Source organism: Taeniopygia guttata, chromosome 9 (assembly GCF_048771995.1).
Source record: "Taeniopygia guttata chromosome 9, bTaeGut7.mat, whole genome shotgun sequence".
Lineage (NCBI taxonomy): Eukaryota > Metazoa > Chordata > Aves > Passeriformes > Estrildidae > Taeniopygia > Taeniopygia guttata.
This window is the reverse complement of record NC_133034.1, coordinates 12,331,365-12,357,394: the sequence shown is the minus strand read 5'-3', so window position 1 is coordinate 12,357,394 and position 26,030 is coordinate 12,331,365. Positions and strand designations below refer to the sequence as shown.

General features: G+C 37.4%; 1 long non-coding RNA gene across 2 annotated transcripts in view; it reads right to left on the bottom strand.

Annotated features, from left to right (window-relative positions):
• The window catches only part of LOC140684703 (uncharacterized), a 289,333-nt gene extending 263,719 nt beyond the window's left edge, over nt 1–25,614 (bottom strand). Inside the window, exon 1 of one of the 2 annotated variants that reach the window (XR_012057385.1) lies at nt 25,305–25,614. This is a non-coding gene — a long non-coding RNA (uncharacterized lncRNA). The remainder of the gene's footprint in view (nt 1–25,304) is intronic. The other variant, XR_012057386.1, reaches the window with a different exon arrangement.
• Between the last annotated feature and the right edge of the window lie 416 nt (nt 25,615–26,030).

Genomic DNA, 26,030 nt, shown 5'->3' with positions numbered 1-26,030 from the left:
TTCACAGGCTACCAGCACACGATCCTGCAGACTCAACACAGCCTCAGCTACTGAGTTCTTGTGGTTTTTCCCACTGAATCTTGCATACATGGATTTCTGTGGATTGGATACACCTTAAAACCATAATTATCTTCTACACATAGTGATCATTAGAAAAATTATGATTTAGATATTTAAAGGTATCTAAGGTGATTTGGCAAAAAATGCACCAAAATGAATCAAGAAGTACTCAAATTGCTAATCATTATAAGAATAAGATTTTTAATGGAATAAGTTATCAAAGATAAGTTGAAAATTCCAATATTTCATTTAAGAGCAAAACAAAAACCATATTCTTATGCTCAAGGGGAAAAAAATAGTGCAGCCCTTTTAATAACAAACTACTGAGAAATTATGCATGATGTAAAAAAGCAAAATCATTCTTGTTGCCAGATATAAACTGACACTGGCCAAGTGCATTTGACAAAATGGGGGAAGGGGAAAAAGAGAAAAGCCTAATTTCAGATTCGTGGGTCAATGCCAATCGGTCACAATTCCTTTTAACAGCTTTTAAAAGGTTCTCTGTAATGATGGACAAAACCACTACAGGCTAATTATTTTTACCGTAGTAGAGTATAGATATTAAAATTTATGAGTAAAATAAAATTGTCCCCAGGCCATAGATCTCACATAAAATAGGTACTCATTCACTGGGTTCTTTTCATATTAATGAATGCAGAAAATACAAGTTAGGCTAAATTACAGGCACATAAATACAGCGAGATGGTTCAGATGGCACATAAAATGCAATGTTACACTCAAAATTATTTTTATTACTAGCACAGAGCACAGATATATATTTCTTCATGTAGATTGTTTCCTCTTGCTTTTGTCTTTATGTTTGTACTAATTAATCTATATTTAAAATTTCATCAGCTGGCACTGCAATTAGGAAAATGCTATTAATGTTTTTTTAAAGAAAATAATTTCCCATAATTCCCTGTTTGTATTGCATTCATAACTGGTTTTTGAAAGCAGAGCACTTTAAATGCAAGTTCAGGTATTTTGGACATATTCAAATATAAAGAGAGTCATTCAAGACTAAATTGTATTTCACAACTCCAAGGTTTAGACTGCTATAATTTAGCTTTGGTATTCTCAAAGAAATATAAAAGTTTTTAAACAGTTCTTTCTCAAAATAAATCTTTATTCACATAGCTAGTGGCTAGGGAGATAAGGCAAATTTTATACACATAAAGAAAGGTTAAAATTTCATTCCTCTCTAAGTAAATATAGGTAGTTAATTCATTTCAGTTTCTTTTCTAAACTTCCTCCTAATACTTGTATTTGCAACCCCTTTGGAACTCCTGTCAAATGCTTCATTACAGGAAAGACTTTAACAGGTCAAGCTAACTTCAGTATAGTGTTTTAACTGGGTGTATGTCAGCTGTGTCAAATCTTAGCCTTAAATATACTTGTAGGCAAACAAAGCTGCTGCACAAGCAGTTGCAAGCTATTAGCTTTATGAAGACCTATAATTAGGACAAAGATTTCAAGGTGGAAATGGGTAAGACTGACATTAGAGCAGTATATCATGGCTCTTTGAAATGCTTGACTCATTTTAGGTCCCCTCCAATAAATTTTTACTTTTTCTTCTAAATGACTAGAGAATTTAGGAACATTCTAGCTGAGAAAAGAAAGCTTTTCACCACTCAAAAGCTTGCAAAGAAAAACTGCTTTGGAATTCAAAGGCTCATATGTTAGCACAAAAGTCTGCTTCATTCACAAAAAATATATTACTGTAAGTAATACAGCCTAGGAGCCATCTTACCTGAGAAAGATACATGGACTAGTAGTGTGTGAAGAGAAATGTACTCATTTCACCAATCAATGGAGAAAATTAGGAAAAATATTAATTCCTGAAGAAAAAATTACAATTCCTAAAAACCTCTGTTTGCTTTAAAAATTAAAGCAGAATCAACACTATTTTAAAAAGATGTGCATGCCTGGAACCGCCTCAAACTATTTCTGTACAGTTTTGGGGGAGGGATTACAGCTTAGTTTGGTTTGGGGGTCTTTGCCTTTTTTTTTTTTTATTTTTATAAGAAAGAGAACACAATTAGTTTCAAATCAAGATCCAGCAGCTGAAAGTGAGACTTAACTCTTCCAGCTGTGTATAAAAGCCAGAGCTCCTTTACACCTCAGCTTCAGAGCCAGGGTATGCTCCCAACAGATGCATTATTTTAAAACACACATACAAAGTGCTGCTCACATCTCACTGAAACACTATTAGATGTGGCCTAAGAGAAAACAGATGTGGGCCACCATGGGATAAAATGAGAAGAAAAAGAGTAAAATTTTATCTTCTTTTGTTTATCCAGTTGTTATGAGAAGTGTGGAAAAGAGAGGAGACATTAACAAGATAAAACAGCATAGCAGTACTGTATAATCTGTATATTCCTGTATGACTGGTACTGTATTATTGAATTGCAATATAGTTACATGTCATAATATCAGTAATACTGACATAATAAAGGCAATGGCGGGGGGGGGGGGCGGAATTCCTCTGTATTTTGTGTTTTGCTTACAAGAAGGCCATTTTCTGAAAGATCACTCTTAAAGCTGTGTTCTCCTGTCGAGCAGATGGCAGTCCTAGCAAGATGTCACCAGTGTACACAAGAGCTGTAAGAACTGCCCTCTGAGTAAGCTGGCAGCCCTTATATTCCTTTTATATCTTGTTTACACTTGCAATTGTGTCAAAATTACTCAGACTGAAAGGATTGCTCACAAGTTTAAATGCTAATGGCATAGTGTAGGAATAAAATTTTGCGGCTTCACTGTAAGGATTTTGCTTGTGTAGAGGAATAGGGTTGGTTTTATTTGGTTGGTTGTCCAAAGATGTTTGAAAAGAATTAAAAGTTCCTTCATTTTCTAAATTATCAAGCTGCAAGGAGGTTTAACTGATACAGCTGCAAAACAGTAATTACTGAATTTACTACAAGAATTCTACTGAATTATTTCAGAAGAGCAAGGCAAACAGATCTTCTCATACGTAGTGGCTCATTCAATCAAAACCCACCAAGAATATAACAAAAAATTAACTCTCCTTCCCAAAAAACCCCACAACTCAAACTGTCCAGGGCAGACAGAAGGGAGACTGCACCAGAAAAGAAATTCACTTCTATACACTCCCTAAAACAGTTAACCAGAGAGATCAGCACCCCAGCCTGGACCTCAGGATGTGTTATCCCAGCTAACTGCATCCCAGAGGAAAGCATGCCCATAACCAGACACGAGGGAAGGGGTCTCCTGACCATGCAGGTAGAATCTAGCTGGTGCTGCAGTCTCCCCAACCATGGGAAGATGGGATGCAAGGAAGATTTTTGGGGCAAATCTTCAGAATCCACCCTCTCCACCAGCACAGCCAGTCCAGCCATGCCCACACTGTTCTCCACAGAACAAGTGCTAGCAAATAGCTTCACCCCAGACATGCTCCAAAGGCAAAGCAGTTATGTACCTTCTGAGGGGGACTGGAAGATTTCTGTACATTTGTACATTTCTGCAAGCTTTAAATAGAAGTGCAGGCACTTTTATATTTAAAAGCCTACATTGCCTCTCTGTCATCGTAGGAAAAGAGTGGAAGGGTCTGGAATCAATCAAGAATTACAAACTGCATCTCCCCTATTTGATTATATGTCTTTGTTCTCTGCCTATTTTCACTTTTTTTCTCAGTGCCTTTATTTTTACTAGATGGGCAATTACTTTTTTTTTTTTTAAATCACAACTGCACAATCTCTTTTAGTTTTATCTTACCTTTCTTCACCTCCTCTTTGGTATCTTTTCACTTTATTCTGTTTCTTCCAATTAGTGGGAAAAAAACAACCTGCCAAGCTAAGAGGCAAGTACAAAGAAGAAACAGCAAAGAAGAATGCTACTAACGTTTTTACAGAGATAAAAATGCATCATTAAAAATAAACCCCAGAAATTTTGATGTAATCACTCTGAAATACATAAAAATCCACCAACAGGTCTATAAGCACTATTCCAAATACTGGATTGTTTTTTTTTTCATATTCTTCCCTTCTGTAGGCTTACTCTTTTTTCTTTTAAACCACCACTGACAGTCACTACATTTCTCATGGAGATTGTTTTCAGACAGAAAATCTGAACCTTACAAGTCCATGAGAAAAAATACAAATCAGCTATACCAAGACCCCAAGACTGCTGTAAGTATGAACAACCTTAGGCTTAAAGGACTCTGAAAAAATATCTAGCACTTATAAATAATAGAAAAGCTACAAAGCATCCTGAGAAATCATCTGGTCCATCTCACATCTCAAAATACATCAGACATGGAGACATTTGACACATGCATTCCTACCTGCTTTGTTAAACCATGTGTGATGGATAACCCAGACTCTCCTGACTGATAGATTATCCCTATAGACAGAAAATTCCATTCATGTCTGAGACAGGCAGTGCAAACCACACCGTGGATAACAAAAGTGGCACAGCAAACCCTTCCAAAGTACAGCATAGCCTAGTCCTGGTACCAAAAGCTTCACAACCATGGTACTAATTGCTATGATCTAAGCAAGTGCACAGACCCTTGACCAGACTTGCTGCTATAACATCATGGATCAATGTCCCAGCCAACCTTCTGAAGGTTCTTGACCTTCTTTATTAGGTTAAGTATTCTTTTTTAATTTTCAAATCATATTTTCAAACCTGACATTATTTCTGCATCCCCCCTCCTGTCTCTGGCCCCCGGACTTTCTTGAAGTGCAGTACCAAAGTCAGCAGTTCCATAGCTGGAAGTCTTACCAGCACTCAGATGAAGAATTCCCTTTGCTCCTATCACAGCTTTCCTTCTCTAACACACAAGAGGAATCTATGGTTGCTTTTCTGTTACTAACATGAAGACAGACTTTACCATTAGAAAATTACTTCTCCCTACCCCAAGATACCTTACAGAGATAAGGAAATAAAAATTAGAGATAAAAGGAGAGAGAGACCTACATCAAATACTGCTTTTCTCTTCATTGAAAAACTGATCCATTGCAGACCCATTCATGCATTATGAATGTCTAGATAAGCAGAAGGCTTTTCCTCTACAATTTAAGATAGAAGAAACAAGCTTAAGGCAGGTTGGTGCGCTCAGCTGCTAAGCTATGTTTAGACGCCAAATATTTTAGCAATTCAAAGCTCTCACCTTTTATAAAGGGCTATGACTTCCAAGGTAACTGAGGGCTGAATGGAGAGTGGGAGATTTTTATATGCTGTTTTTCAGCTCTAATCCTGAGGAAGGCATATCTGCCAGAAACTCACAAATTCAAAGAGGGAAAAGCCTTGGAAAAATTATTTGCCTTCAACTTTACATATCCTGCATACAGACACAACTACAATCTCAGGGAGAACACTAGCAATTTACATGAATTGCAAGTATCCCACTTTTTAATAAATAAAAGATCAATACATCCTTTGAAATCATCCTTGCATCTTTTCTTTTGCTAACCCTTTACCCTTAGAAGCTGACATTACAAAACGGGGTAACTTCTATTTCATCATCTTGCATGCAGAAAGGAGGCAGAATCTCTCTTTCATTATTATGGACAACACAACTCAGTGCAGCTTCCCAAGTATTTAATAAAGTATGCTCTTTTCTTTCAGGCACAGTAAAAACATTTCAGCCTTTCTTTTGTTTCCTCCTGCTTTTCTTAGCATTTGTAAAGATTTATGAACACTGTTGCTTATGTACCTTATCCCTGAAGAAGCATGACCTTCAAGGCAGTTATGAAATGGAAGTCAGGAACTCCTCTGTACTCATTAGTTTTATTTTAAGTTAATCTATTGTGGCTTTCATTAGTAGTGGTTTGGGGTTCTTTCTAATTGTAGTTAACTATCCGAATACAACTGTTAAGGGGGTTTATTTCCATTACCTTTTACCATGAAGTTGTTCTTTCATAAGCAAACAAACAGATCATTCCTCATTTCTCAGAGCACAAAGAGACATTTCATATTTCCTGAGTGAGTGCACAGCTGGAGCATCACTCACCTACCATCACAGACAGCAACACTGTAGTAAATTGGTATTAAATTATTCACCAAGCTCTGAGCAAAAGGAAGTTAAAATATCTTTCTGGAAAATACTATTAATACCTAAGGAACCAGGCATATGAAGCAAAACCTGCTGAACACTTCTCTGTGTACATATCCAACAGATCTAACTAAAATATGATTGTTGTGTTTCAGCAAACAAAGCCCCAAGGTAGCCTAAAACTTAAAGTAAATGTTTTGGATACTGGCTTCTTATTTGGTTTTATAGGAAAGTTGTTAAACATACATACAGAGATACATCTATTTAAAATCTTCAAATTTATATCCTCCGATTTTATGTAAAAATAAAAATTACTTCACTGCTTTTACTGCTGCAGTACTAAACCACTGTGAACCAGCTTTTTTCCTCTCTTCTGCAGTACCAGAAAAAAACCCTGAACTTTCAGTCACATATCTGCATCATAGGCCAACATTCAAAATTGCATCTCACAAAGGTAGTGAACTCTGAAGCTCTGGAGTATTTTTAAAATCTACAAACATACATCCAAGTATATGTTGTCTAAAATTACTACAGAAATAACCACAAAATTAGGACACCATATAAAATCACATAGATAATATTGCATTGCAGAACATAATTTTAATAACCTAGTTTGAAATTGCAACAGGCTATTTTAATTTCTCTAGACACAATTTTTCCTTTTTAGTACTCTTTCATTCACAAGCATAAAGTCAATAGGAGAAGTATTACTGTCTCATCCCCTTAGTCCTCCATTCCTCTCATTTTGTTTTATAAGAAGAAGGTATCAGGTCTCCTCTCAGCCAAAATTTCACATGAAATAGGAGATACAAGAAAAGAGCAGCCAGTTTCCCCCTCCCTGTCCCCTCGTGTAAGGGGAAATATTTATTCATACTGTTATTCCTCGGCTCTCTGGTTAACAAGGCCTTCATTGCTCTCCTTTACCATGAGAGATGAGACTCATTTTCTGAGAAACTAATTTTGAAATTACTTGTAGCTGCAGTAATTTAAAGCAGGAAAAAAAACAAGGCAAAGTTATGAATAGGCATTTGGTAATTTCCATTTTCTCTTCAAGATAGATTCCTTTCTTATGCAATGTGAAAGAAAGAAACCAGAGCTCATTGCCACAGTGCAATATCAGCTAGGACTGAGGGCATCACGACTTTGCCCCAGCATCGACAGGGCACAGACAATACTGCTTATTAGCACAAGTGAGATTCATTACCCTAACCAAAGCAGCAACATCCCTTCCTCATAAATCCACAGGTAATCTTACATTGTTATAGCTGCAGTGCCTGTGCTTCCTCTTTGTCACTTATAAAAATAGTTTTTATTACAGTCTATTCTGGGTGAAGGTCAAGTGAGAGAGACAGGATTGGAAAGCGAAGTCTTTAAAATGGAGACAGCACATAGTGCAGATTCCTTTAATACAAATTCTCCTGCCTGCAGTATAAGCCTTGACCTAGAAGGCCCCTGCATCTTGAGCATTTCAGGGCTTGAAATAATTTACTCTATATGCAAGAATTTATGAAAGATGTTTCTGACCTCAACTGCACAACCATTTGTTCCAATAGATGGAGGTAGAATTACAAGCTGTTTCGGATAAAAAGATTCCAACCCTCTGCCATGGGCAGGGACACTTTCCATTTGTCCCCATTGCTCACAGCCCCATCCAACCTGGCCTTGAACACTTCCAGGCATGGGGCACCCACAGCTTCTCTGAAAAACCTGTGCCAGGGCCTCCCCACCCTCTCTGGGAAGAATTTCTTCCTAATAGAGAATTGATATCCACCCTCCTTTGGTTCAAAGCCATTACCACTTGGATAGCTCTCCTTTAGAGAGAACACTACACTAGGGTTTGCTCTGTGATTGCAAGACTTTGTCTATTAAAGAATGGAAGAATGACTTGACAGGCTATGAAAGACAAAACCTTTCTCTATTGCAGTTCTATTGTTCAGTTTTCTAATTTACAGATCACAGTAGTAGAAAAGGTAATTCTATTCAAACACAAAGAAATGTGTTAAATTGTCTGAAAAAAAAATATTAAGTACTCTACAGAGAATGGGAAAGAGGTGTCTGCTTGTCTTCTGAAATGCTACCTGCTTTTGAAATAGCCATAGAGGAATATTAAGTGAATCAATATAACCAGTACATTTATCTGAAAGAGTGGGGACAGCCAGGGTCATAATTATTACTGATGTGTTGCTAATACACGAAAAACAGCAAAGGAAAATGTTGATTGATTGCTATGAATTTCTGGCAGCTGTAGCATTTGAAGCATGAAATACATTAGCATTGTATTCTAATGTCTTTGATAAGTTTTCAGAACTGATGCTTGTCTTCTGAGCAAGGCATATTATTTATTTACAAAGAAATCACTGGCTGTAAAAAATTAAACATGTAGGAAATAAGCTGACCTCCATTTTTTCTGCAAAATGACATTACTTTGAAGGACAAAGGAAGAAATAACTTACACTGTTAGTGAATGATACAGGTCTAATTTCACATTCATTGTCCAAATACCTTTGCCCTTTACAGGTTATTAACTGTAACAAGCTCCTGGGTGAATTTATTGCATCGTTACACAGCAACTATAGAATATTTCTAGTAGAAAAACCTACAGTGAAATAGCAGCTCTGTTAAAAGGAACATTTTTGAAATACAATGCCTGGCTTGTAAGAGTCATTAAATAAGTTTCTTCAGACCAAGTTTTCACATGTATCATAAAGGTTCTCAAATGCCATAGCTTTGACTGTGCTTACACATTTATGTCTTAATATTTTTTTGCTTACCCCTATCATTCTCTATTTATAACTGTCCAATGAAGTAAGTAAACCAAAGTATTTTATTCTTCTCTGATGATTTAATATTTGTTTCTGCTTGCACACAGAGATTATACTGAATACAAGATGCATAACAGAAACACTTTTATAGGGATTTAAGCATTCAGAGCTGATGGTCATTTTCAAAAATTTCTGCAAGTATCTCAAAAGAAGAAAAAAGAATGATAAGGGGAAGCATGACAAAGCCAGATAACCAGCAAGAGTAGCTGCTGCAGTCATTGTCATACCTTAAGCAACAAAAATATAAAGAAATAGAAGCAGCTCCAGTTCCTTACACTCAGCAGGGTTAAATTCAGTGGTATTAATTTCAAATCAGCAGAACAACCTCCAGTTACAGAGACTTTTTTTTACATTGATGAGGACTCTGCATTTGTTTCTATGATTTGCAATACAAACAAATTCATGATTAGTGTAACAGAACGTTTGAATTGCCAAGCAACACAAATTTTACCCCAGTGCAAAACTAGCAATGTCTCTGTCAGGTTGTCAGCCTTATTGGCACTTAAAGCACCTGCCTGCCCTAATGGTACTGCTGACTAATATTTGTATTCACATTCTAGGTAATCCAGGCTCTTACACAGCCCTTGTTCCTGACCTCTCCTGCGCCAAAACTTAGAATTATCTGACCTGAAATTAATGGTGCTTTTAACTGCTCTAAATGGAGTGCCTGACCATTCTGTCTGCAAGAAGGGAAAATGCCTGTAGACCCTCATTGTCTGCCCATAGTTCTTCCACTATTGATAGGAATGGACAACTCCCACAATTTATGGTGAGGAAATCTGTATGGCTCATCTTTTTTGAGAAGAAAACAAAATGCTTCTGCAAGGTATTCACATAAATCCTGTACAGGCAGAAAAAAGTAAAACTGGTGATAGCACTGCTCACAAGGGCACAGCTTCTCTGTGTGGTTGCCAATACAGAGACCCTGCAAAGCACACGGGTCTGGAAAACCATCACCACAGCAAAGACAGGTCCAGGAGGGTAAAAAAATCAACTCTTAGGGAAAGTAACAAGGCAAAGGCTCTGGCTAATGCATAAAGAACCTGCCATTCTTCAAGCTCACCTTCAAGGGCTCTAGAGGGACAATGCCAAAGACAGATATCTCAGATCTGCCTCTCGAATCCTCACTCTGTGACCAGCAAAGATTTGTTTCCAGCTTATGTGGTCTCTGATGCTGGCACAATAAAGCACAGCAGCACTCATCTGACTATGACTAATTCACATGCCTCCACCTCACTACCCACCTACAGTGGTGTAAGAGAGACCTTGGGGTGGGATCCAGACTGTGGCTCCAATTCATGAACTCATATTAATATACTTCAACCTTGATGGTATATTCTGAATCTTGTTTAAACAGATGAGATTAGACTGTGAGGCTAAATAGACATGCACAAAAAAGACAGAAAAATGCTAATGCAAAATAGGTTTATTTCAGAGGAAGACACATAAATTTTGGCTTGGAGCACAGATGCAGGATAGCTAACATTAAGTTCATGGGTTTTTATCTGTTTCTTCTAAAATTCTGCACACACATCACCTGTGCTGCCTTTCTCCTCAGGAAACCTGATATGTGCCTAGGTAAAACAAATTCTATAAACTCAATGCTAACAGACTAAAATGGCAAGCTTCATTGTAATTATTATTATAGTGTGATTTTCCATTCTAGCTTGACTAAGGCATTGCCCAGCCAGGATGGCTCCCTTGCAATAGGAAAACTTGGCAGTCACTGCATGACATCAAACAGTGAGGGCACACAGCTGCTGACACTGGCATACTGTGACTCCTGGGACAGCACTTTCCCAGCCTCATCACGCCTTGAAAATATTTCAGTAGGCACTGAAAATCCCCACCAAAGTGCTGTAGGACACAGAGCAGCAAAGCTTGACGTGTACAACCTAGAGGAAGGAAACCATACTTTGCAGTAGTTCTGAGGCCTGACAAACAGCTTCCTCTGGCATAATTTGGAAGATTTGCAAGGTATTTGCCTTCAGCACAGTCCCAGCCAGAGCTGGTGTCTGCAAATCTATTTCTGCTCCTTCAGAAGCTGCAATATCAAACCACATACCCAACATGTGAACACAATTTTACCTTCCACAGCCTAAAGGACCCTTAAAGAAATTAAGCCAGCTGCTAAGAAGGTAATTTGAACTGAAAAGTCTATAAGAAACAGTAGGAAATCACAAGGAACAACTCTCATTTTCTCCTACGCTCCTGCCTTCCTCTCTTCGGAGGGCATACTGGAAAAAGCTTCGCATCCAAATCACATTCCACCCTGGCTCTTGCTGGGAATTCTGGCAAAACCCTCTGGGACTAGGAAGATCTTGCAGGATTTAGATTTGAGGCTGCCCTTGGTGCTTTGGGAGATCTGCAGAATAATATTCAGGAATTTTAATTCACAGCTTCTTGATGTATTCAGGTGTAAATGAAAAAACACAAGATAAAAAACTGGGCTCACCTGACTTCTCACACTGACTATAAGACTATTAGAATTTCATAAATAGTCCCATATTTTCCTGTTCTGATGTTCATGGGAAAACATGTCTAAAATGATGCATGCAGGGTCGCAAGGTTTATGATATTTTAAGCCAGAAGAATCAGTTAAAGAATTGAAAATTTAGGAAGCCAGCCTTCTCCAGGCACTGACCCCCCGACATCAATAGCAACAGTAGATCCTTTAGATACAAACAGCCTAAAGCAAAAATTATATTTAGCATTTAATCAGAATATATTTTTGTTATTTCTGGCTGTAAGAGTATAGTAGAAATAAAAGCATTGTGTGTAGAGTTTAATTTTGCTGTTGTTTTGTGGTGGTTTTGTTTTGGCTTTTAAATGCTTAGTTGTTTTTTTAAATCATAGAAAAAATTCATAATTTCCAAAAAAGGTTTGATGCTTATTGCACTTGCTCTAATTTTACGTCTCTGCAATGCCTCAAGGCATATCTACAATCTGCAAATTGTTCTGTAAGTGTGGAATAACTTTACCAAAGGCAGCAAACTGTAATTTACATCAGCGTAACTAAGAGCTAGGTATATCTGCTAGTTTTTAATGGACTATCTGGCTTATTCTAAATGCTATTAAAATGACAAAGTAAAATAAACCAAAATGAAATGGAGAATTCTTCTGTCTCCATCTGCACATTACAAGCAGATATTCCATAAAATATATTCATCAGCACTGTGACCAGCTATAAAACGTTGTCAGTGCGGAATGTTTATGTACTGTAGCATAGTAAAATTGTCCCCCTGTTAACTCTAAATCAGCTTCTGAACAGGTATTGGTGCTTCTTTATCTGCAGGCTTGCTCGAAGGGAAATGTCATTTATGATGTCTGGAATATCATTTTTGCTATGAAGGATGTCACAGTTGAATTGCAACTTCTCATAAAGGTAAAAATTGCTGGATTTGGTGTTAATAAATCTTAGAGACAGATCACAGCATTATTTACCTTTTGCCTTTTTAAAAAGTGGTTAAATTTAAAGTGAACAGCTCAAGACCTGTAAACTTCAGTTTGATTAATATAGTGTGTCATCTGCATAGTGCAGCTAAAGGAATTCTTGCTGTTACCTCATCAGATCTCACAAAAAGAGAGTGCCAGGACCTGTCACCATCAGTGTGTCTTCACCACACTATCTGCACGGCTGCCAACTGCACCCAAACATCTGAATTAGTTTAGGCAAAATGCAAGGAAAAAGCAAAAGCATAACCTATGCCACTGTCTCATCATTATTTCCTGACTCAACCAAAGTATATACCCAATACTGATCAGAGGGAAAAAAATACATTATAGGGTTCACTTTCTCCCTCCCCAAAGCAAAAACTAAAGTATCAGAGATCAAAAAAAACTCCTATACGTAACAAAATACCCTTTGTGATCCTGAACTGGTTTTTGGCAGCACTGTGTTTTCTCTGGCATTCTCCATTCTCTCATTGGGAAAACTAAAATTCAGCCGTACAGAAAGCAATCTGTGTCATACAGTTGCATAAACACCAGCTTCACAAAACTAACAAGTTAAAATGCTCTTTAATGCCACATTGACAACAGAAAAACTTCCAGTAGCAGATCCAGGTGCAAGCTGACACCTCAGTTTTCACAGTACATTGAACCCTGGAGGCTTTGTACCAATAATTCTTTGGGAAAGAGTCAAGTTTTATAACTGAATAAAAATTTTCCCTTTATTTTGTATCAATTTGAACTAGCAATTATAAACAAATACTTTAACTATCATAACTATATCAAAACAGTAACAGAGCCTTAAATCTTAAAAATCTTGCCTTTTACAGTCATCTAATGCTTTTAAGTACTAATTTTCAGTCTTAGTAACCTTCCCTTCCCTCATCCCTACATTTTAGAGATGAACAAGATCTTGTTATTATTTCTTCCTCAGAGCCCTATGGATAGAAATTATTTTAACCTATATAATCTGAAGTGTTTTTCTAGACTGGTATTATAAAGCTAGCTTCCCTTTCCATAGGACTAACAGAAAACTCTCTAACAGAGAATTATTCTGTGCTATTAGTATAAAGAGCCAGACACCTTTGATTTAAAGTAGAAGCTGGCATTTCAGAATTAACATCTTCCTTGAAAATTAAGTTTACCATTGACAATACATCCATTTATTTCTGGGTCGGTTTTGGTTTGTTTTTTTTTTTGTTTGTTTGTTTGATCATAAAGTAATTTCAAGTACAAAAAAAATTGTGTGCGTAATTGAAAACATTTCAAAAATAAAGTCAGAATTAATCATATCACGTTTCCCTTTCTTTCCCAAAGCTTTGTTATGGATATATAAAACATACCGCAGTGCCTTGCATCAGAGTTGCACAAGTGAGATCTATTTTAGCTAGGAGGACAAGCTCTAACACAAAACTGCATAAACTAAGAGTAAAATGGTTAGTAAATTTAGAAAACCTAGGCTTTTTTAAGGAAGCTAAACTAAGGCAGAGCTCTGAATTTTCACAACCTTTAATCGCCTTTATTACCTTAGGTAAGAGCAGATACATGACACAACTATTCCCATTATAGACTCGAGGCACAGCCCTGGGGTAATAGCAATTGTTTATAAAAAGTGAGCCTCCAGCACTTTCAAAAAAAACCAAAAAACCCCCAAAAACCCCAAAACAAACAACTTAAACTCCCCCTTAAAAACCCCAATCAAACAAACAAAATATTGTATAGATACAAAAGACATGTACTTCAGAGCAACCATAATTACTTTCTTTTTGTAAATTTTCTGAGACTGGCCAAGTGGAAAGATGCCTTTTCTAGTTGAACAGAGCTATTTACTCCACTTTAAAGAAATTGCTTCATTTCTTTTCCAGTCTCACAAAGTAATCCAATGGCACCAGTCTAGCATTTTTTACTAAATTAAGAAGATAGTTTCCCACTTTTTTAGCACAGGAAATAGCATTTCTATGAACTGAACACTTCTACAGGACAATGGCAATAAGTATTCATGTCCCTCCTCCAGCAGAGGTCCTGGAGGCACATTTCCCACCAAGAGCTGCTCCTCCTGGCTCACAGGTGCTCCGAGGGACAAAGATGTCCCTGCTAAGGCAGCACTTGTTCCAGAGGGGCACAAGGGAAAGCATGGCAGATTCCCTGTCAGGCTGCCCGGTGTTCCCCATGCCTTTCTTTCTGTCCTGATTAAAATTTTATGTGACCTTTTCACAGCAAACACCACTCACTATGCCCAAGCAGGCAGAAATAACCAGTTGGTATTTCAAGGCATGATCTTCTCCCAAGAGCCTGACGTGGAACACTCCCAGTTCTACAGCAGCACTTCAAGCAGCAGGATGCTACTAAAGGAATGGGGACACCACTTTTCCCCTTCACTGCTTTACTTCACTTCATGTAAGTTTTCATATCATTCTGCTTTCTCTGGTCGCTTGGATTTTTTGCAGTGTTAATGGATTTTCCTTGGCCTTCAGGAAATTACCTGTGAAAGTCTCAGGCAGATTCCCCTCAAAGGCCTCTTGGCTGAACAAATGAAGCCAGAATATTTCACAGTGTCACCAAGCTGACTGTACCAGATGTGACACAGCACAAAATGAGCACTAAGTTGCACCAACCAATTAGACAGTTATTACAAATTTTTAAAAATATATCTTCCTCTGGCTACAGAGGTGTATTCTCTTCTGTAACTAATGAATGGATTGCCATAATCACCTATTTTATAGGAAAGGATTTAATTTAGTAGCCATTCACAGGTAGACCGACGCCTAATTTCTAGCTTGAATGTGGTTTATCTATTAATAAACTAATTAAAGTTAAGACACAAATGCTAATTTTGAGAACAGGAGGAATTACATAGGGAGAAGGAAAGCTGGATGCTGGTCAAAATGCTCAAGTAAATGTTAGCAGACTGAAAGCAATTGCATTGTCAAGGTCTGTCATAAGTGTTTGTGGTGGAAAACCTACTTTGTTTATTATTTTCATTTAGAAAAGTCTCATCTATCACATTTTCTGTCTTTCTTTTCTTAGAGGTACTCAAACCATGAGCAGTGATGCAGTTCAGAACTTCAGCACTCACAGTACCCTTCTGTGATCTTTTCAGTCACACCATTACACTGATGAATTAATCCAGAGCACAATAATGCAAAGGGAAGTATTAAGGCAGCCATATAAGGTCATAAAATAATTGGCATGCAAAGTGTTACATCTATCACTTGGGTTATTAAATCTGATATCAGGATTCTTCAGATCCACAAAGCACTGAGTTACATAACTGACTTATGTCCATATACACACAAATGACCATTTGTTTGGGGGGCGGGGGGGGGGCTTTAATTTAAAAAAATCCCATTACCTGCAGTGCCAGTCCAATGCCAAAATGCTTTGTGCTCATTCTAGATGGAATCAAACATCCAGACATGAGCTAGCTCCCCTCACTCCATTCATGGCCAGCAACGATTTTCAGCCACATCAAAGTCATCAGCAATATGTTAAAGTAGATTTCAAGATAACTTAATTAATAAATAAAACTCATTGTGAAGAGTGGGAATCAGCTTCCTATTTACTCCAGGCCCTAGGCAGATCTGATGGATCTTTGCTGTATTTCAGCAGCACATTCAGAGAGTGCCCACAATTTCTCAGGCAAAGCAAGACATGTAGCTCGCTGAAGATTTCTTATGAGGTGTATCATAAGTCAGTTGCATTTACTTAACTAGCACATTTTCAGCAATGTTGAGCTTATGATCTCCATGATTAATAGCGATATGCTTACAAAATGCAAAGAAAGGAAATTAACTTCTCTGTCCCTGAAGAATCGCTGGCTTTACCAGATAATTAAGAAGTTCTGCATTTTTAGCTTATGATTAGCTGCAATCAAAAAGATGATCTTTATTATGCTGCTTTTTTTCCATCAAGACTTCTGAAGTAGAAAATGAAACAGCAAAGGAAAGAGCAGAGCAATCCAAGGAAATGAGTACATACAATGCAACAGAGCATAGTGACATCCTCATCTATTCAAGAAAGAAGGTTTAAATATTGTAGTATTCCAACTAATTTAATTGCACACAGAACTCTAAACAAAGACTGTTCTTCCAAATCAATCCTCCAGGAATCATTTTTCTGGTATATTTTATAATCCACATAAAATCTAAAGGCAACAGTTGATTGGGAGATGAGGTACAAATGAAAATATGGTCAATAAACAAATTTGAAACAAAATACTCTATGAAAGATTACTATTTGGACTGTACATGTTGTGTAGCAATTCTATGCTTAGATCTTTGCATTTTTCCTGTACCAAAGAATATCCTTCACTTCCAGATTTCAGCAATTCAGGTTGTTGAAGGTTAGTTCTTTTCAAAAACCTATTGCTGCAAAATGCAGCTCACAGAGTACAATGGGGAATAAGCCTTTGTTATTGTTAATGTGTTTCTTGCTTCAGGGAAGACACTTAAAATTCTTAGTTCTCAAGCATTACTTAAATTTGTGACAAAAAGACATTTTAATTATTTTCAAGACTGGAACATAAGATTTTAGAATCTCTAAATGTAACATCTCTCTAGCTGGAGGTATGCATTATTTAACCAGAACAATAGTTCTCATTAAAACGTAACTTAATTTTTCAGCTTTCTCAAAACATCTGCTACTCATGGGATCTGGTTTTGTAATTATAATAAACAAAATTTCTCTAGCGATGCTCCTTTAGTAGCAAAAGCAAGAGGTTTCTAGGACTTCTTCATAGCTTTGATAAACTAAACTTTATTGCAATATAAATAATTAGTAGATATTTGCTGCTGTTATTTTAAATCTGTTACTTTAAAAGCTGATGCCACAGCTCTTGACTTAGTTACCAGAATGTTATCATTTGAAACAAAACTCTGGCAATCATGTCTGTGCAGAGGTTTAATGAAAACAACTTATTTTCTAAGGCGTATTTTGAAGTCAATACATGACAAGTCACAAGCATAATCTGAAAGCTGTACATGTGCCAGGAATGCAGAGGATACAGATGTCAAAGCATTGAAAGATTTGGGGCAGTTTGCAATACTTTATAGCAAAACTATTTGAAAGGGATTAAATACTTTGGAAAGAGGCATCATAAGCATTTTTTACAGGTTTTGATACTGATTTTCCGGATTAGCAGGTTTGTCATCTTGCCAAAAATATAAAATACAAAATATTCTGCTGCTCTCATGAATGAGAGTGGTTATGATCCCAACATAAAAGTTTCCAGAACATACAAGCCAGGTCTACTTTTTCACCCCAAAACAGATTTACAGCAAAAATTTTCAGCTTTTACTTGTGAGTTTTGGATAACACTCTCTTTCTTTTTGCTAAGAATAAAAACCTAAAATCAGCATCCATGCTAGGGAAATGATAGGATAAGTGTGTAAATGTTGATTCTCAACAACAGATTTTCCACTGACAGTACATGTTGCCAGTTTCAATCAAGGTAACATTAAAAACCATCCAGATAACATTTCACCTACATAGTACCTGTACAGCCCAGGTAAACTGCCTGTGGAAAGGGACAGAAATAAGCAGATATTTCTCATAGGAAACACATCCACATGGCTACTGGCATATTCCAGTGCCTCTAGACTGAACCTTCAAGCACCACAAACCAGCTGACAGACTCGCATCTATATTGGGCGGAAATTTCCTATCATTATCTTTCAGTAAGAAATTAGTTTTGATGAAACAAGTGTTTTGCTAAAAATCTTCAAATACAAAGCTGATTGAACTTTCCAAATGAAAGAACTTTTACCATATTTCCATTTCTTTTTTTTTTTTTACAGCATTTGAAACTGACTGCACATCCTTTAATCTTCTCAAATTGAGCTCCATCATTCCTTCATCTGTACTTTTCACTGGTAAATAAGGTTCCATCTGGGTTGTAGAAGTAGATGAGGAGGGCACAGTGGGACTGAAAGCTTCCAGCAGCCAATTGCCCTGAAATGTGCTCTGGTCTCTGAACACTCTGGACCCAAGCAGATAAGAAACCAGCTGAGGCAATAATCACCTTCTTTTTATTATTTTCTTCTATTATGCTTTTTATTTCCACCCTGGGTCTCATCCCCAAGCCACAAATTAATTCTATTTATTTTCTATTTCATTTTATAGACAAACATGCTATTCAGATTCAAATACCTTCTTAAGGTGTCCTGATAAATATCACATATGCCATATAGCAGTGTTAAACCAATTGAACAGATTATATATGGGCTTTTAAAGTGGATTAACAGACACAAAACTATCACAAAAAGATAGCACTGTCTGCACTATACTGGTTAAAAAGGCACAGGTTTATATTTCCATAACTATCTGGGTCATAGAGGCTGTATCCACATAGTCTAAATCTTAGAAATGCTGCAGTCACATTAAGGGATAGGGTTGGAAAAAATCACAAGTTTCATTAGCAGATCCAGGGGACAAAAATAAAATTATATGTGTATAAAAATAAAATGTATGTGTCGCCTGTGTAGCAGACATGATGAACAGAAATCCTGCAGAATTTTTCATGTTTTGCACTGAAACAGAGCACTACTAGGGGGCTCCTTCTGCTTGGCCTCTCCCACTCCTCCCACCAGGATCAGCCACCCCACCAGGAGAACTGAAAAGAAAAAGGTTAGGTGGTCACTTTGGGTTCCATTTAATCATTGCTTAGTCATTATCTGCAGTTCATCTCTTCCTTCCAGTAAAACCTCCATTAGCATAGCTGAACTGAAACCTCTCAAATTTTTAGAGCCTCCCCAAGGTCTAAAGGAGATGAAACACAGCAGAAAGAAATGCACAGGAGTTGCTTCTGGACCAGAAACATCACAGTGGGAGTTGAGGCAAGGAGTCATCAAGAGATGAGTGAGAACACCACTTTTGTTACCCCAAGAGTTGGTACTGTCTATTTCTCTGCCTCAAGGGCTCCTGCCCCACATGTATTTCATAAATTGGATATTTCCTAATCCTGTGATACTTTTCTCTAGTTTTTGTGTTGAGGCAAGTGAGCAAACCCTTAAAACTTGCCTTATCTGTGAAGTGTAAATAGAGTTGCAATATGCCACGTTTAAAATCTTCAGTCTATATATTTTTTTTAGGTTTTAAGCTTTTTATATAAAAAAGTTTAAATCACTTTGAAGTTAAGCCAGGACTTGTTCTCCTGCCCCTAAACACAAGTCTGTCTTTTTCTCCAGCAGCAGTCACAAATTTCCTCAGGACTCCCTATGTAGAGCTATCAGAAAGCTGATTTTACCTGGGCAAACATGAAACCTGCTGCTGCCCTGGCAACATCAGGAGTGCAGGGACTGACCCTGCACAGGGGAGAGAGAGATTGTCCTCTCCCAGTGCTGCACACCCAGTGACCAGTGATGAGAGACTTTGGACACCTTCAGGATGCTCCAGTGCCCAAAGCTTACACAGAGACTACAATGAGGTTTTTGGGAAGGCTGCCTAGAGGTTAATGAACAACCATCTTTTCTTGCAAGGCAATATATTAAAGATAAGGATTGTGTTTGATTGTTCTATTTTCCATTTACTGAAAGCTGAGTAGATGGTAAATTATGTTTGTACCAAATTGTTATTAGCTGTTGAAAACTACTGTTCGGGTTTTTTTCTTTAACAGCTTAAACCAATATTAAGGATAAAAACAGAATAAAAAATGGTTATGCATCCTTTCACATTCAAGTGAAGAAAATTATTTTGCACAGCAACTATTGAGATCAATTAAAATCCTTTACTTCAGATATAATTAACAAGCCTCACAAGCATAAAGTGATTTAATTTCCTGTATCAAACCAAATGTTGTTTTCTGTCAGTAAATGACTATTCTCTTACAGCAATACACATTAATAATTCATTGTTGCTGTATATTCAAACAGATGGGACTCAATGAAAACTTCTAATGAAAATTGCATTAACTTGCATCCAGCATGTAGAATCTTTAAAGGAATAATATTTTCTTAAATGCTAAGATTTCTCATTGCACAATTTCCTAATTAGAGTTAAATTGTTACATTACCAAAATAAACCAGTCCTTACACTGGGTGAAAGACAAAAAGCAATCTAATATAGTTGCATAAAATAAAAACAAACAAAGCCGAGGCCTACTCCGTCAATAAATAACCACAAAGTAATTTTATGAGAATTTATGCTTACTAATATTTATCTTTGGATTTGATTTAATTTTGATGAGGTTCACTTAGCCTGGCAAGAGACATGCACGCTGTAAGATTTCACATTCTGGCATGGGAGAGTAGAAAATGAGCACATGAACCTCCCAGATCCGCGTCATTGGGATCTCAGTCCCTCACCGCCCCGCAGTGCGGAACGAGGCCGCAAGAGCAGAGTTACTGCAGCTCACAGGGAAAAACCTTCCTTCTTCCCAACACCTCCTTTTTTAGTTCCCCATTTCCTTTTAAGATCTCAAAGGATAGAAATAAAATGGGGGGAGTGTGTGTGCGTGTGTGTGTGTGAGAGAGAGAGATTACTCCAGTTCAATAAGGCTGAAAAAGACAGTGAGAAAGCAGGAATTTGTTGTCTGATCTTAGGTGTACTGAAGTCAATAGGAGTTAATTGACCATAAATATTTTAATTTCGATGCTCCTTATAAAAGCAGCAGCACTACTGGCCTCTAATACTATAGTTTTAAAATTTTACTTGGAAAACCTTAGAAGACTTGCCAATGTAAGCAGCAAATAAGCATAACAATTCTACAGCAAAAAATAAAACCTAAATCTGTAATATGCCTATATTAACAATCCCATTGTGATAAAAGCCCCCTCCTTTAGTTTTACAAGGGATATTCACCACAATGACACAACATCACATGGAAACACTTTTCTCTCCTAAACATTTTGCTGTTGTAGCTGGTACCATTTGTTCTTATTAAGCACATTCATACAAAGAATGAGTTCTGCTGTTGTTCTCTCTGTGTTTTCAAGACTGAGATGTGGATGCTGCAAAGTGCTGGATAAAATGACTGCTCCAAGGACATCCACAGCTCTAAATACATGCACAGCCACAGCCAGGATTAAAGGAATTTCCCAGGTAAATGGTTGCATCCACATTATGATCCCTTGCTGGCGAGACAGCACACATTAAGTACATTATTAGAGCAAATACATAAAGCAGAGACTCTTATTTATGCAAATGGGATGAAAATATCACAATAGGATCCCCTTTCTCCCTGAGCAGTCAACAGAGATACCTGTAGCAAAAATATTCATGTTTTTCTCCATTACCCAGGATGCCTCAATTCAACATTTTCATTCTACAGCAAGTTCTTAAATGGCAAAAAGAAAAAAACTTAAGGTAAATATTCTGCATTTGCACCAGACCAAAGAACGATTATTCACATTTCCATTACACCTCCCTTTGAAAGGGCAAGTTTTAGAACTCTAAAGGAAATTAGGTGAAATAAGTTATTTGAAACTGAGGGGAAAGGAGTGAAGAAGGAACAAATAGAGCTTTTAAGGACATGGTGAAAGTGCCAGCTGATATCACACAGCATTGTCTTTAAATAATATCCACACTGAATGCCAAAAAATACCTAATTTCTGTGTGGTTCCTGACACATGCTAAAACTCAAAAGTTTGTTGTATTGCGCTATGAGAATAAAGTGCCTTAGGAAACTGCAAATTCTAAATGCACTTTTAGAATGTATTTTTGATACAAAACCCACAATGTCTCTCCTTTTAGATTTTTCTACGTGACATAATCTATTTATTGGAGTTTTGCACATGGCCCCAGAATTTCCTAACTGCTACTCTAGAAATAAGACTCAAAGATTTGAATATCCCATTTTAAACAAATGTTTGGTTCCTGGCTTTGAAAAATATGATACTCAATCTGTGCTTTTAAAGAAAGAGCTGTAGAGAATGTGTTGACATAAGTCTTCTGGATAAATTTTTCCTTCTCTAACAAGATTACCCATGTGTATTTTTCTGACAGGGACCAGAAACAGCAAATAACTCCCTTTACATTGCTCCATCATAATGCAACCTCAGAAGGAACAATAATTTAAAAATCTACTGCCAAAAATTGAGTTGTTTGTTTCTTGGCTCTCCCAGATGGAAAACACTTTTGTTAAATCATTGCAAGTGAAATTAGGCAGCTTGCTACTGAAGCCTAGTCATTCATTAGCATTTTAAATTCCTGCAAAGGGACAAAATACTTGCGTATCTGACTGTCTGAATATTTAAAGATAATGCTTTCTGTTTATATGTAAATACATGAAATCTGTATCAGAAGTTAAAGAACAATGGGTAAAATTTCTGCTTTTTCAAAACTTCTTAGAGGTCACAATGTTATCTTAATTATTATTTTTTCCCCTCATCCTTTTTATTATTTCACATCTTACCTACCCTATAACTCTGCCCAAAACAAGATCCTTTTGCTTACCTTTGACATAGGTCTTGGTATTGTCTATAAATTAATATATTTTTTCCAACTTACTGATCCAAAACAGACAGGCTCAGCACAATTTTTACAATAGAGACTCAGCACATTAGTTCAACATTACATTACAAATATATACACAAAGAGACATGGAGAAGACAGAATTATTGATGACAGTGTCAATTCTTTATTAATAAAGTATAAGAACCTCTTTTCCTGGTCTAACAGCAGGAAATAAATTATTAAATCAATCAAGTGAATCTAATAGTAGATATTATCTGGTTAAATGAAGAGGCCTACCACAAGTGGTTAAGCATCCTAATGGAAAATCTAAGGAAGAAAACCCAGTAACTAGTCTGATCTCTGTGCAATTACTACAAAGTAATTTTGTCAACTTTGGAAAAACTGATACAACAAAAAGATTTCAAAAACTTTCCCAGAATTTGACATCTTTGCCAGATCATCTAAATCACAGGTTTCAGTGACTTTGGCATCTGACACCTGGGGACAAGCTAAGCACTTATTTTCTATATTACTCTCCACTTTGTACTCCTAACTGAGGAAAGGAAAAATCTTTCAACATCACAGCCACGAGTGGCTTTTGCTGATGGGGTACAAGCCAATATGCTGCTACAAGTCAATTTTCTGCTATTTTTGCTTTTACTATGGGAGAGGGTGTCCTACAACAGAGAGGCAAAACACATCACCAGCCATTTCAGGCCTGTGAGGCAGGAAATGGCAGACAGAGCCTTTTGCCCTGCGTCCACTGCACCATTAAGATTCAGAGAAATGGTTGGCTACTGATTAGTCTCAAAATGTACCAGAAGTTGATGTGTAAACACTCCAGCTTCTACAAATTGACTGAGGTTTCTAGGAGCAAAAGTGTGAATTGCAACAAGGGAAGCACTCCTAATTAAACAAATAAAATCCATTCTTGCCTTCAACTTCATAATTTCTCAGGCTTTTGCTTGTAGTCTTTAAGATATGCATGCTTTAAAAAATATATCACAGCAACAGCATAAACTGGTATCACATTGCTAGCAGTCTCCTGGAAGTATGAAATTGCAGAAAATGTATAGACAATAACACCACATATCACCTTCCTGCTCTGTTGGTAATATTCATTTCAAGAGCATTTTCAAAGCACCAATACCACAGGGCTAAGTACTAATAGCCCAGGCAGGCAGGATCCCACCTTGCTAATTAACTCACCTAGGGGTTCCAGCTACAGCCCACATGCACAATTTTAAAGCTTTTCTCTCCCCTCCTACTCCTTTGTCTAATATTTTTCACTATAATCACACTCAGGAAGAAAATTATAAAGCTAAGAATGACAAGTGTGTTTTGCCTTAGCCAAAACTATTCAGAAGTAATAAAAGGCAAGGTTGAGAGGCATAGATACAGACAGGCTTTTGCCCTTCTAGCAACAAAAAACTAAGCTAAACTGTTGAAGGCCATTTGATGAGGAAAATGAATGCTTTCTGTTTTTCTGGGTGAGAGTCCCAAGGATTTCCACAGTTCATTTTCTGTAGAGGTCAAATCCAAACCATGAAGTCTTCTCCAAACACACAGCCCTCTTACTGCAGTACACTACAGTCAACTCCCTCCTACCCATCTACAGAAGACCAATCACCCCTGGGTACAGCTTAAGAGAAATGGCTGTAACAAGGACTTTGCACAGCAATAGCAGCAAAAGCCATCCCCAAAGTGTCCACAACAAAGCCTGGCTCATATTTCCCTGTGGAAGCTCTTAAGTCAGGCTTATGTACACATTGCTCATAGTTCATTTCCAGCCTCTGCTTCCCAACAGGCAGGTGCTCAAAATGTAATGCACAGCTTCCCTCCCCACTTTGTCATACACTGGCGTGGAAGTGGCCAACTTCACAAACCAGATATGTCACAGTTGAGACAGCCACGATACACAAAACATCATCACACAATTTCAGGAGGCTGCAAGCATCCTCCCTGCTTGTTCTTTAGCCCAACCTTTTATCCCCTCATGTTGATACATGGCACCTGTGTGCCCTCTGCTCCCTTTGGTGGTTGCTCAGTGCCCCTGGGCACTCCATGGCTCATTGTGTCAGTGCTGCTCACCTGCTGCTCACAGCTGTGCCCATGGGGATGAGGCTCCCACAGCCCCATCCCAATCACCACAGACTGTGTGCCTACATAGACAGGGTATAACCCAGAAATACACATTAATTTGCTAATCAGCCTTCTGGAGCAGACCAGAAGGCACAGCAGAAACCTTTAAGTTTTCAGGTATTCTTTTTCCTTATTCTGTAAGAGGAAAATTTCAATTTCTGTAATGTAAGAAAAAGAACCCATACAAATTCACTGGTGACAAGAAACAGATACCATAACTGTAGAAGAATCTTGATTTGATCATTTAAATTAGCCTTAGAGGAATAATTCAAAACTCAAGGCTAAAGAGCTGCTTTCATTTCCCCCTGCTGCTTTTTTTTTTTTTCTGCTTTCCTGCAACAAATACAACACAACTGCACAGTTTAAAATGGTCAGAATTCGTCACTCAAGAGAGAATAAATTTTTAAAAAAGTAGTCTCTCTTACCTCTGAGAAGCATTTCCTGTAGATTGCTTTGAGTTTCCTCCACATGAAGGGGCAACTGGTGGGTCTTTGTTGATGGATACTGACTACAGGTCATGTGAATCAGCACAGGTAAATCTCAGATTTTCAGTGCATCTTCCTGGTGTAAACCTACTGCACAACATCTGGGAAGTGAATTGGAAAATAATTCAAGATTAATAACTTTCATATCTTGCTTTAGTGTTTCAGGGAAAATTGCCAACAATGGAATGACACTAATTATTACATAATCAACATTAGCCAGTGAGCCTAATTTGTGTGAAAGATAGTGGGGCTGAAGACAAAAGGAGGCAGTTTTAGTCAACCTCTAAATATGAACTTCAGGAAGCAGTTAATGCAAAAGCATTTGCCTTCCAGAATGCCAAGAGGCATCTCTCCTCTGTCTTTGATAACTCAAGTCCTGCAGATCACTCTAGGGTGGCTGGCAAAAGGCAAATAAAGAAAAGTTCAAGATCATTAACCCCGTTATGGGATTTTAAATACAGTGTAGAAACCAAGATGGCAGTGGAAACAGTGCATCCTACTCAAACACATTCTTCTCCTAATATAGAAAAAAATTACTTAGAGGTATTTTAATACCACATACTTCTACTTATTAAATATAGTATTTCATGTGTTACTACTATTGCTAAATTTCTGAAGATCAAAATTTAGCTTATTAGCACAAATCTGTTTGCCCTGTGTGTGAAG